This window comes from Podarcis cretensis (assembly GCF_951804945.1).
Source record: "Podarcis cretensis genome assembly, chromosome: 2".
Lineage (NCBI taxonomy): Eukaryota > Metazoa > Chordata > Lepidosauria > Squamata > Lacertidae > Podarcis > Podarcis cretensis.
The window spans coordinates 30,503,676-30,516,843 of NC_137171.1; positions in this window are offsets into that span (position 1 = coordinate 30,503,676).

Below are 13,168 nucleotides of genomic sequence, written 5' to 3' on the forward strand. Positions count from 1 at the left end.
CATACCAATGGACTTCTTTGCCTCCTGGCATCCTGTTCATGGATTGTGTCAATGCAAATAAAGAAACACTCAGTATGTCACAAGCTTTTCTCCAGCTCTGAGATAAACCCTGTTCATCTGCCAAAAAGGACAGTTATAATTTTTTTATCTTTCTTCTGTGTAGTTCTAAGGCTGGCACACATGCTTTCTTTTCACAAACGATGTATAGTGGTACCTCAGGTTACGAACTTAATTCATTCTGGAGGTCTGTTCTTAACCTGAAACTGTTCTTAACCTGAAGCACCACTTTAGCTAATGCACCGCTGCTGCACGATTTCTGTTCTCATCCTGAAGCAAAGTTTTTAACCCGATGTACTATTTCTGGGTTTGCGGAGTCTGTAACCTGAAGCGTCTGTAACCTGAGGTACCACTGTATATCAAGTGATGCAGGGAGCATAAGAAGTTGGACAGGGAGAGAGTTGTTGCCTATTTGGGGCTCATGATTTGTTGTTGTTGTTGTTGTTGTTACTTACATGTTATAACTATCGGACTTACCTAACTGTTAGCATCAGCACTATTACTTACCCGTGATACTTTGTCATGAACTGGCAGGATGACAAGGGGAGGGGGAGGGGAAGAGGAAGAGGATCCCGGCAAGGGGTGTAGCCAACACTGGGACACACTGGAGCAAGCAGGGGATGGGGAAGAAAGTACAGCTGTACCTTGGTTTTCGAACAGCTTAGTTCTCAAACGTTTTGGCTCCTGAACGCTTCAAACCCAGAAGTGACTGTTCTGGTTTGCGAACTATTTTTGGAAGCCGAACGTCCAATGGGGCTTCTGCAGCTTCCGATTGGCTGCAAGACCTTCCTGCAGCAAATCAGAAGCTGCGCGTTGGTTTCCGAATGTTTTGGAAGTCAAATGGACTTCCAGAACGGATTCCGTTCAACTTCCAAAGTACAACTGTACTCACAGACTGATGGAGGATGGCAAGGGGATGGGGGTCCGTGAACAGGAAGCAGAACAGCAAGACACATCACCAGAACCAGAGGGACCCCTGTCTCCATGAACATGGTGAGCTCTGAGGAGTAGGGAGCAGTGGGAGGGGCATTCTAGGAGGCTGAGGCAGGCAAGGGCCCACAGCCCAGCTCCCTAGCTGATCAGGTGGGAGGAGGAGTGTGATTCGTCAGCTGCAGTAGGCTTGGAACAGGTGAGGGTCACATGCCTCATTAAGCCAGATGCTGCAATTGGCATGCAAAGTACAAAAGGGAGACAGAGCTGAGGTGCTAGGTCTGCTCAACTGCCTGTTTTGATGGAACTTGGCTTGGGTGCTCCTGGACCTCTATGGGACTGTGCTTTGGGTTTGACTCTGGACTGTACCCTGACTGCTGGAGTTCAAACTTGGCTACTTGGTTTGACCCTGGATTACGTTTCCTGATCTTTGGACTTTGGCTTGTGTGGCTTGACCCCTGGACTTTGAACTCTGGATTTAACACATTGACTTGCTGCAAGGTAAGCCAGGAGTTCAGGACATAGTCGTACTCAAAAATCCACAAATCACCATTTAAAATAAAAACAAAAATATGAATTTTGCAACACATTATGTGGCCGGTATAAATTATGCATCTTTGAATATAACTAAAATGAGAGAAGAGTGCTGCTGGATCAAACTAGCTGGGCCCAGTCACACCATTCTGTTTCAAGTACAGACAAACCAGATTGCCTTTTTCATAATTTACTCTCTGCTTCTGCTAGTCACAGGGTTGGGGGATGAAAGATGCTAAAATCTTGCTCTTAAATATGCTAAACCACCCACCAGCAGCTTTTGAGATTTCACCAAATATTGCCCACACACCTTTACATCTGCCTTCTCTACTACAAGATCCAGAAGTTTGCTCTTCAAAACAATCCATTGGAAGTCAAGTCTCTTGGGATACTGAGTTCTGCAGCCAGTAATAAATTGCACCCTGGTGTGCAGGACCGGCTCCAGATTTCTAGAGGCACAGGGTATCAGTGGGCTCCTTAATACCTGCCTTTCTTCCTCAAACCATACCTCCCCCGTCTTGATCCCACAGTTTAAGCTAAAACAAATGTTGATCAATTGTCAAGGGAAAACTCAAACTTTACTATTTCACTACTAGCACTCTAATTCTTCTTTCTGGGCTCCTCCCAGTGGTCATTCCTCCTCTGGTCACTGTTGTGGATACACGACCTGACTGTTTTCAGGCACTATGGTTGGCCATCTGCAAGGGCTTCCCGCAGAGCGGGGTTAATGTTACCAGCCTTCATGTCACGTTTGCAGATGTCTTTGTAATGCAGATTTGGTCTGCCAATGGGCCTAGTGCCTGTAGCCAGCAAAATGAGATAAAAGTTATAATGTTGACCAAAATATAGGGTTGCCATATGTCTGGAATTTCCCGGACATAGCTGGAATACCGCAATTGGAAGCAGAGTCCAGGTGGAAATTGGAAAAATGTCTGGAAAAATTCGACTGTGCCATTTTGGGTGATTTTCCTGCAAAATTTCTCAAAAACTTCAGGAAAAAAATCTAATAATAAAGGAAAAAGAAATGCCATGGTGCATCTGCAACAGCACAACCAGGTGTCTTCCTCTTCTCCTGCTGTAACAAAACATGTCTCTCCCATATCAATCTCTACAGCCACAGCAGGGGCAGTAAGCTTCCAACCATTTGACTTCACCCCCCAAAACACACTCCTCCATTGCCTCCCATGACAGACAGATGCAAACAAGTATAACTTAAAGGTACTGCTATCTCTTCTATACACATACCCAGCAATAGATCCTGGGCCTACTTCTGGGTAAATATATATATATATATATATATATATATATATATAGTTGTACTGTCAGATGTAGAATTTGGGAGACATATCACTTGGAGGTAAACAGGAAATGCACACATCAAAAGTTAACCGCCAGAATAAATTTTATTCTCCTGAAATTACAAATTTTAAAAGTTACGTGTGAAACCTAAAAGACTATCAGATTGGATTAACACATAACTCCCTTTCCTTTTTCATTCTTTCATCAGAAAGCTGACTGTCTCTTAAATTCCATGTTTGACAGTGCACATACATACCAGCCTTGTGCTTCCTGTTGGAAGTCAGTTGTGTCCTGCTGAACTAGATTGCGGATATCACACTATTGATTCCCGCCCCCCTTACAGAACAATGCTGCTGTTATCTAATAACAACAAGCAACACATGCCTACCTCTTTCCCACACACACCTACTTCTTCCCCCCCAACCTTCTCCTCCACACACATACCATGCTGAGTGACATATCCCACCTGACAACCAGGAAAGCCTTTTTATCAGACAAAGCATGTGGTTGGCAGCAGGCAACAAACAGACAAATTCAAGGCTCTGCCCCTTCTTCCTCTATTAACACTCAGGAATACCTTTTGAACAGAGCAAAACAAGCAAGCAAGTCATGGCCAGCAGCCCATATCTAGACAGGCAGCCAGCAATCAAGCCCATTGCTCCTTCATCTCTCACACCCCCATCCAGAAAGCCTTTACCTGGGGTAAAGCAGCCCCACTCATCTTCCCCATAACCACACATGGCTATGTGTCCTGGTGAGGAAAAGGGCAGGTGGTGAGTGGTGGTCCTAGGGCACTGTGGGCCATCATGAGTTCATGGGCCCTCAGCCAGTGGCCCCCCTGGCCCCCCACTGCCACTGGCCATGCTGGTGTAGCATGAGGATCATGGGATGCACACACAACCTTAACTACTGGAATGTGCTCTCTTGTCATGGGATGTGCCCCCATCCTCTCAAATCCAGTGATCCAAGTGAAGGTTGTTCTCCACAAAGTTGTGGATTGTGGAGCTTCTTTGAGCTCTTCCTCATGGTGGCTTTGTGGGCTTCGTTGTATATAGGGTGTTGACTTACAAAGGAGATTGGTGAAGACCCCAAAATGGGCATGTGGAACATGTAGTCTGGCTCGGCCAAGTACCAGTAGTTCTGAGGATTTGGGGGTTGCGACATGTGTGGATGGAGGCAGTCTTAGAACTCTGACCTATTTAAACGCTACTAAGCTCATATGTAGGGACGCAGGTGGCGCTGTGGGTTAAAGCCTCAGCGCCTAGGACTTGCCGATTGAAAGGTCGGCGGTTCAAATCCCTGCGGCGGGGTGCGCTCCCGCTGCTCCGTCCCAGCGCCTGCCAACCTAGCAGTTCGAAAGCACCTCCGGGTGCAAGTAGATAAATAGGGACCGCTTACCAGCGGGAAGGTAAACGGCATTTCCGTGTGCGGCTCTGGCTCGCCAGATGCAGCTTTGTCACGCTGGCCACGTGACCCGGAAGTGTCTCCGGACAGCGCTGGCCCCTGGCCTCTTAAGTGAGATGGGCGCACAACCCCAGAGTCTGTCAAGACTGGCCCGTACGGGCAGGGGTACCTTTACCTTTACCTTTAAGCTCATATGTAATGTCCATAGGAAACAGAGATGAAGGTAAATGAGTGACAGGCAAGGTTGGAACCATGAAAGCCGAAGGCAGAAACAGCCTCACTAAAGGTGTAAACAGGTGAGGTGCCGATCTTGGTTAGGAAGGGGACTTGCCCCGAGGAAATCTCTAGGTCTCTTGATACTAAGAAGATATGTTTGCACAGCCTGCTGTTGTAGCAAGAACAGCAACATGGTGGGTGGATGGTTGGATGCATTCAATGAGCAGTTGGTAGTGGATCAGCTGACTCCTGCCTCAAGGTGTGGGGTACCAGTTGAGCCTCTTGGCTCTCTTATCAGCAGCCCCTGCCCAAGATCATAATAATTGGTGCAGTTACTTTGCTTTACTTGAAAATGCTGCAGTGCAGAGAAAAAGGCTCTTGCTGAGTACTCCCAGTGTTTTAGCTACTTTGGTACCTGCTAGAAGCCAAAGATAAAAATCTATGCTTGTGGAGTGGCTTGCTTCAAGGGTGTTAAAAGTTGTCATTTCTTGCACGCTGAGCAAATGATGCCTTTCTTGTATTGTATTTGGTGAGGTAAGCACTGAACTCCCTCCAGATGAACTTCATTACAGAGAATGAGCCTATTTCTCACTAAGTGGGGAAAAATTGTTTAATTGCATTTACAAGGCAAAATCTGATGGAACAGGGAGATAAATTCAATCTCGGCTTCATTTCTCACACAAGAGACACAGTCAGACTTTGTGCCGATTAGAAAAATTCACACTGAAGGCACCATTTATAACACACCAGAACAACACGAAACATTTGGCCCTGAGGGAGGTGGGAATAGAATCTGAGACTTGCCTCTAATCTGCTTCCTTTATCATTTTCCCCACTTCTCAGTTCCTCACTCCCATCACTTGGCAGCCCCACTGTGTATTTATGCTCCATGAATTCAGGTGACTAATCATTAGACTAATTACTGGCTAATCAATGTTTAATTAAACCTTGGCTGTTAATTACAGAAAGTGCTACTGTAATGTGGGAGTAAAATATTTCTTAAATACTATTCTCCCCCTCCCGCTTTTCTGGCGGATGGTTGGTCTATATCTTGGAGTGAAATAAATTTCCATTCTTTCTTTTACTTAGTGCAGTGGGATCTCATTTGCTGATCAGAGGGTGCCTATGATGGTCCTCAAATGAGGCTGTATCATGCATAAAGAGATAACTGATTAGGGATGGGCACACTCATCCATCCCAGCTCTGATTCAGAAACAGTTTGAATGAACTGGACTATTTACCCAAACATCAAAACTCCAAATTGCCCTCCTCTGTCTGCTTTCCCACTTATAGAGGAATGAAAATGGCCCCCTGCATCTTTTTTTCCTGTAGCAAGAAAAGTTGGTTGGTGCCACTTTTGAGCAGACAAATTTGAATGGTTGTCAGGAAAATGGCGATGCAGACCAAGGCCAGCTGTGCCATTAGGTAGAGCAAGGTAGCTGCCTCGGGCAGCTGTTTTCAGGGTGTTGTGAAAAGAGCAACAGGTTGTTATTTAATTTATTATTGTTGTATTTGTACTTCCAGGCAAGAAAGAGGTGCTTGTGGGATTCTCTTCCTTAGGTACCAAAATAATTCCCTCATACATCCTTTGTGGAATGCAGCCACTTTCTGCTCCACCTCAGGCAAACAAATGCCTCTGGCTTGCATTCTCCAATGCTCCCAGTCTTCTCCTCAAGATTCCAGTCTCTCATGGGTACCTTTGCCACCAAACAAGATATCACAGAGCAGCATGCAGTACGTAGTTTGACCCTGAACCAGGGAGCTTTATCAAGCATGCCCTGGGAAGCTGTGTCAGAAATAATAAGGGAGTGGAGGAGAAAGGTCCAATGGAACAGCAGAGAGCTGGGGTGGGGGGCAAACACTTGAAACACTGGGTGTGCAAAACATGGGGATGGAGGTCTGCAGGCCAGGATAGTGATGTTGATGATGATGATGATGATGATGATGATGATGATGAATAAAAGACCCTGCAGAGAGAGAACTGAGGTCAATAAGGCTCTTACCAGGTTCATGATTCTGCAGTAAGCCCCACCCACTGCAATATTCCATAATTGGAAAACTGAAATAAACCATGCAAGGAAAACAAGGCATTAAGGTTGCAATCCTAAACACTTAATTGGCAGCAACATCTGTAAACAAGCACAGGAATGCACTGTGATTTTCATAGTGAGTCTTGCCTATAAACTCTGACTTGATTAATGTTTTTCTTAGTATGTGAGTGAGGCTTGTTTTCATTACATCCTGCAGAAAGCCCATATGCTACAGCTGGGGTTTGTACTATTTCTGTTTATTCCTCATTATTGTCCAACTCTGATCCAGTGACAGGCAGGTTTGTATGTGTATGTGATGGCAGTTCTGCAGGCTATTCTTTTTCAGCATGTCAATGTGTTGTCTCACCACTTTTTCATTAGAAAGAATGTATAGCTTTTGATCATTTGAAGAAGTAGCTTTCTCACACTTTTTCTCTATTTGAGACACTTGGAGCAGACTCATCTGTCAGTCCTAGCCTCCTAATATCACTCAGGCTCCTCACTGTTTGGTTCTGATCCTCTTGATTTCAATACCACCACCTTGTGGTCACTGATTTTTATTTTATTTTATCAAGGACTTGCTTTGCTTTTGCCCATGTTGTCAGCTCCCTTATACTAAATCTGACCACCCAGCTCTCTACTGCCTACTCTGGCAGGCAACAGCTCTCCAGGATTTCAGATTGGGGTTTCTTCCAGCCCTGCCTGGAGGTACCAAGTCTTGAACCTGGGACCATTGGCTTGCAAAGCAGATGCTCAACGCTTCCCAGGGCACAGCATCAGTTCTGCTGTACAGATCCAGGGATCCACACAGTGATGAACAGCAGTTCCACTGCAGCAACTCCTGAATTTTATTCCATATTTCTGCTTTGACTGTTGATCCAGTTATGAGAGCACCTTTTTGTATGATCTTTGGGCTTTGAGATGACATATAACCGTGAAGTGTTTTGACACTTGTATTAAAGCAGAGCAAATAAAGCAGAGCAAATAAAACAGATCTGCGTCTACCCATGGGAGATGGCCTTGCATGGATTTCTTTCTACCAACTCCTTAGCATATTCAGGGCCAGGCTAGCGCTTGCTTCTCCCTCTTGTGAAAATGGATTTGCACTCATTCCAAGGTGAGCAGGAACGTGGTGTTGTAGAGAGGAGCTCCTTTCCAGTTCTGTGCTGGTAAAGCATCCAACAGCCCCTCTGCGATCAGACGGGAGCTGCAGTTTGCTAATGACTTCATTTACATTCCTTCTACTCATTGCTCCCCATTTTCAGGTCTGTTTTGGTTTCCATTATGCCAGGCATATAATAAGAGTGTCATCCCTTTTGAGAGGTCCCTGGCATTTGCAGACCAGTCAGACGTCTTCATGGCTGCAGGTCCTGAGTGCTAATGTCCATTGGTCCTCAGGAACTCGCCAAGAAGGGAGATTGCAGATTGAAAAACCAGTTGTTGCTCTCTGTTAAACAAACAAACATTCCCTTCTGTGCACATAAAAGAGGTATGTAAAAGAGAAGGGTAGGATGGAACCCTTCTTTCTGACAACAGCCTGTGTGTTTTTGGTATGAAGGAGTATTCAGTCACAGATACCCACAGCCCCCTTGCAATATGAGATATTACTAGGTTTGAACAGGTCTGACAATTTTGGTTTCTCATTTTGCAAATTTTAAGTTCAGATCTCCACATTTACATGTCAGTTTGTTGAATTTTTTTTAAGTCCTCTTTAAAATCTACCAGCCTTTTAGTGTTATTTTTCTCCAAAAACACATTTTTTGCATGCAGTTTCTCGTGGTATAATGCACATTGTATTGTTCACTAATATATGCACCCATGTACACATTTCAGTCCAGCATATGCATTCTTGTACACACACTTGGCTGGAAAACTGCACTGAAAAAGTCAGTGAAAAGAGTACTCTGTGTTTTTGTTTTTCGTTTTTAAAGAAAACAAGGTAACCTCCAGCTCAGCACTAAGAAAAGCTGAGTTTGTGACCTATATAAATTATGCAAATCAAGCATAATTTATCTTATTTTACATAATTTATTTTGCAGTTCTTAAGAAGTAATGGAAGGCACTGAAGCTGCTTTCTCAACCCCTGGAAATCTTATCTCGCAAGACCTCTGGCTTCTGAGATTTCACGAGGTACCAATCCTCACATTTTTCAAACACGTCCACAACTTTAAAGGATAGAAACTTAGACAAAAATATTTTTAATGAAAAGTTGAGTTTTCTAGGAAGTGGAATTTCCTGACTTGTACAGCATCAAGGAATATGCATAGCTCTACTCAAAGCACAAGTCCATCATCTGGGACACTATAGGGCAGGATTCACTCATATGGTGTCCATGGGTGCCAATGTAACCCCCCTCCCCATTCATCCTATGGTTCCTGCAAAGGTTTGAATAAATATCCCTTCAACAATGCCCAGCAAACTGTTTGCTCTTCCTGCTCAGTTCCTGCTTTTGCTGGTTCAGTCTCTGAACCCATTCCCTTAAACATGCTGACATTTCATCGCCTATCCTATCAGGATTGTGTACTCACCCTCCCATCTGTTCTGAATAGAGGAGAAGTACAATGAGCTTCTCTGTGAACAAGTGTGGCACTGGCTATGTGGGTACCCTTTAACAGAATCATAGAATTCTTGAGTTGGAAGAGACCCCAAGAGTCATCGAGTCCAACCCTCTGCAAGCAGGCATCACAGAATCCCTGACAGATTACCTCTGCTTTAAAACCTTCAACGAAGAAGAAGAGTCCACCACCTTCCGAGGTAGTTTGTTCCACTGTCAAACAACTCTTACTGCAAGATAGTTCTGTCTAATGTTTAGTTGGAATCTCCTTTCTTGCCATTTGAATCGATTGGTTTGGGTCCTACCCTCCGAAGCTGCAGAAAACAAGCTTGCTCCATCTTTCATATGACAGCCCTTCAGATATTTAAGGCTAGCATATCACCTCTCAGTCTTCTCTTCTCCAGGCTAAACATACCCAGTTCCCTCAACCATTCCATGGCTTGGGTTCCAGACCTTTTACTTCTTGTTTGCCCTTCTCTGCACACATTCCATCTTGTCAACATCCTTCTTAAATTGTGGTGCCCAGAACTGGACACAGGACTCCAGGTGGGGTCTGGCCAAGGCAGAGCAGAGTGGGACTAATACTTCCCTTGACCGGACACTATTCTCCTGCTTGATGCAGCCTTTTTTTGCTGCTGCATCAAGCTGTTGACTCATGTTCAACTTGTGGTCTACTAAGCCCCCTAGATCTCCCCCCCCCCTTTTTATTAAAGATTTTCTTGATTTACAAAAGTGTGTGCAATGTCTCTCTCTCGTATTCCCCCCCCCATTTAACATTTTTACGAATCAGTTTCATTTGTTGACACATTAGGAAGAAAAGGGGGAAAGAGGTGGAGGGGGGAAAGATGGATGGGGGTGGGGTCGGGTGGCGATGTTTCTATTTTGCTTAATGTATGTGTGAGGTATTGTGCCAACGTTGCTTGTGCAGGTTCTCTGCTGTTCACTTGTGTTCCTTTGGTGGTGAGAGAGGTTGGGGTTGGCCTAGGGTGTGGTTGTTCATTTGTGATTGGCTGTGGTGAACTTTGTTTTCATGTGTGAGTGGGGTGGGTGGGTGTTTTGGATCAGGTTAGCCATACTGATTCGTGTTCTGTTGGTGGATTCTTGTCGTCTTGTTGGGCTATGTATGTGATAAAGGGGAGCCATACCGGGGTGAAGGCGTCTTCTTCCATTTGTCCCCGGGTCAGTTTCAGTTTATTGCTTTATTTTTCTAGTAGGGCTGTTTCCCATATTATTTGCTACCCCTTGATCTTTTTCACATGCACTGCTGCCAAGTCAGGTGGAGCAGAAAATGGTGCCCCTCTCCCCAAGAAAACAGCGTGCCCACCCCTTTGAAAGTGATGACTGGAAGCGGAATGGAAGCTGACTGGGTGAAGTGTGTTGTGATGCAATTCCCACCCCCTCTCCCCCACAAAAAAGGAATGAACAATTGCATGCATGAAATTCTTTGGTAGCCAGCTTCTGGCTGTTGTTCACCAGCCAGGATAGATAACGATTCCTCCTGCAGCTGGTCATCACTGTACTTGCACCCACATGGCATCCTTTTGGCATTAGTGAATCGGGTGAGGTTCCCTTATACGAAGTAGCTGGACTGGGTCAGAATGGTCAAGTGGGCAATTGTGAAAAAGATGAGATATTTTGACCAGAGGGCCGGTGCAGGCCAGCAGAAGGGACTTTTAAAAAACAGGCCACTTAGTTTTCGCTTTCTAAAGCAGGCTTTGAAGGAGGCAAAGTGTGTGAAAGCGAGATGCCTTTTCTTTTTGCCGGGTCTGGGAAAGCTTCACCCAAGGTTGATGCCAACTTCACAGTGTTTCTTGACTTTCTTGCTTGATGCCACTTTCCCTACAGCTAGCTCCCAGTACCCTTTCTTGTTCGTTATAATGGGACGCCTGACAGCAGACCAACCTTCAGCGAAGTTAGGCAGCGACAGGGCGAGGAGAGGGAGCTATGTTTAGAAATAATTACTTTGTATTTTGCAGAGGTATTAGTGCCTCCTCGCTGGCAGTTACAGGAATTAACTGGAGGCATCAGTGACATAAGTAGCAGTAATTTTGCTTCTGTATTCATCATTGCTCGCTCGTATGAGAGACAAAGAGACAGTATCAGGGCAAAAGGGGAAGACACGGAGAGAGAGAGAGCATCTAAGTGGGCACCCGTGTGAAGAGTCTAAGGTTTTCTGCAAATGGCAATTTGCTATTCATCAGGTAGACTACAATGGCTGTATTCCCTTACTGAAAACGACACATACCTGCAAAGTGTTTTAAAATCCGTTGCTTAACAATGCCAACTTCTGGGATTGCAATCAGCAAGGCACTTTTCTGAGCTTATAGTTCATTTGCATGCTCTGTGGTTTCATTATAACACAGGGGGGTTGGGAAAGAATCGAGTGTAGCATAGTGACCAAGAGCCTAGCAGCACAATCCAAACCCAAGATCTGCCAGGTTAAGTGAGTGACTTTGGAAGAGATGGATTTAGGTCCTTAAACCAGGCTGATCCAGGGTTTTTGCTTGCTCAGCCAGGGCTTAGCTAGTGAAACCTATGCCACCATAAGTCCCCCCCCCACCAATAGGGTGTTCCAGGGGTTTAGTGTGGCAGGAGGGGGCAAAGAGAGGCTTGCACCAAAGCTTGCTCAGTTCAGTCATGCAACCTGGAAGCCCGGTGGAACTGAAACTGGCAAAAAAAGGTGGCATGAGTCAAATTCTATTTCAAAGGCCTGTTTTCCCCTTTTCCAGTTCAGCTGGCAGTAGCCCTGCTCCTAGGCAGTGTTTAGAATAGGGGTAACTTGTGGGGACATGGGTGGCACTGTGGTCTAAACCACTGAGCCTCTTGGGCTTGCCGATTGTAAGGTTGGTGGTTTGAATCCACATGACGGTTCGAGCTCCTGTTGCTTTGTCCAAGCTCCTGCCAACCTAGTAATTTGTAAGCATACCAGTGTGAGTAGATAAATAGGTACTGCTGCGGTAGGAAAGTAAACGGCATTTCCGTGTACTCTGGTTTCCGTCACAGTGTCCCATTGCACCAGAAGTGGTTTAGTCATGCTGGCCACATGAGCTCAAAAGCTGTCTGTGGACAAACGCCGACTCCCTCGGCCTGAAATCAGAGATGAGAGCTGCACCCCATAGTCAAATTTGACTGGACTTAGCCATCCAGGGATCCTTTACCTTTACCTAACTTCTGCTGACTTAAGGTTGTTCTGCAAGTTGCATTGTGAACCAGGAAGTCCCCGGCTCAAATCTCTCTTCTGCAATTAACCCGCAAAGTAGGTCTAGGCAACCCATCATTTCAGCCCCCACAACTGCATAGAAGTAACAATGCCAAACCATCCACAGGGTTGCTGTAAGGATTGCCAACATAATATATGTAAAGCAGCTTTTGAACCTTCTAAAAGTGCTAAATAAATGCTAAATAGGAGGAAGTATTACAGGTTTATAGCTATTTAGGCAATACAGAGAAAGAAATAATAGGATGAAAGGTTGAGTTAATAGTTGTCGGGGTCATAAAGGCAGTTATGGTGGCCTGAGCAGTGTTGGGAAGCCATGTAAAGAAATGTAACTACAGGGCAGACTGTCAACCCTGCCGGGCATGAAAACCAAGTGATTAGAGAACACAATTTTCCCCCAAGGAGGTTGTAGCTGAGGAATAGAAACTCAGCCCTCCAGATGTTTTGGGACTACAGCTCCCATGATCCCTAGCTAACAGGACCAGTGGTCAGGGATGACGGGAACTGTAGTCCCAAAACATCTGGAGGGCCGAGTTTGCCTATGCCTGAACAAGAAAAAACACCAATAACCCCCCTTCCCACGAACACATTTAAAATGGATTGAAGAGGAGCATTTCTGCCCGGTGCCTACAGGTGTATAATGAAGGTGCCAGCTGAACATCCCTGGGGAGAGAATTCCACAAACGGGGAGCCACTGCAGGAAAGGCCTGTTCTCATGTTGCCACCCTCCTGACCTCTTATGGAGGAGGCACACAAAGAAAGGCCTCAGAGGATGATCTCAGAGTCTGGATGGGTTCATAAAGAGAGAGGGGGTCCTTGAGGCTTTGCGGTCCTCAGGCTTTATAGGTCAAAATCAACATTGAATTGCACCTGGAAACTAATCAGGAGCCGGTGCAGTCAGGCCAGGATCAGTGCAATATGCTCCAT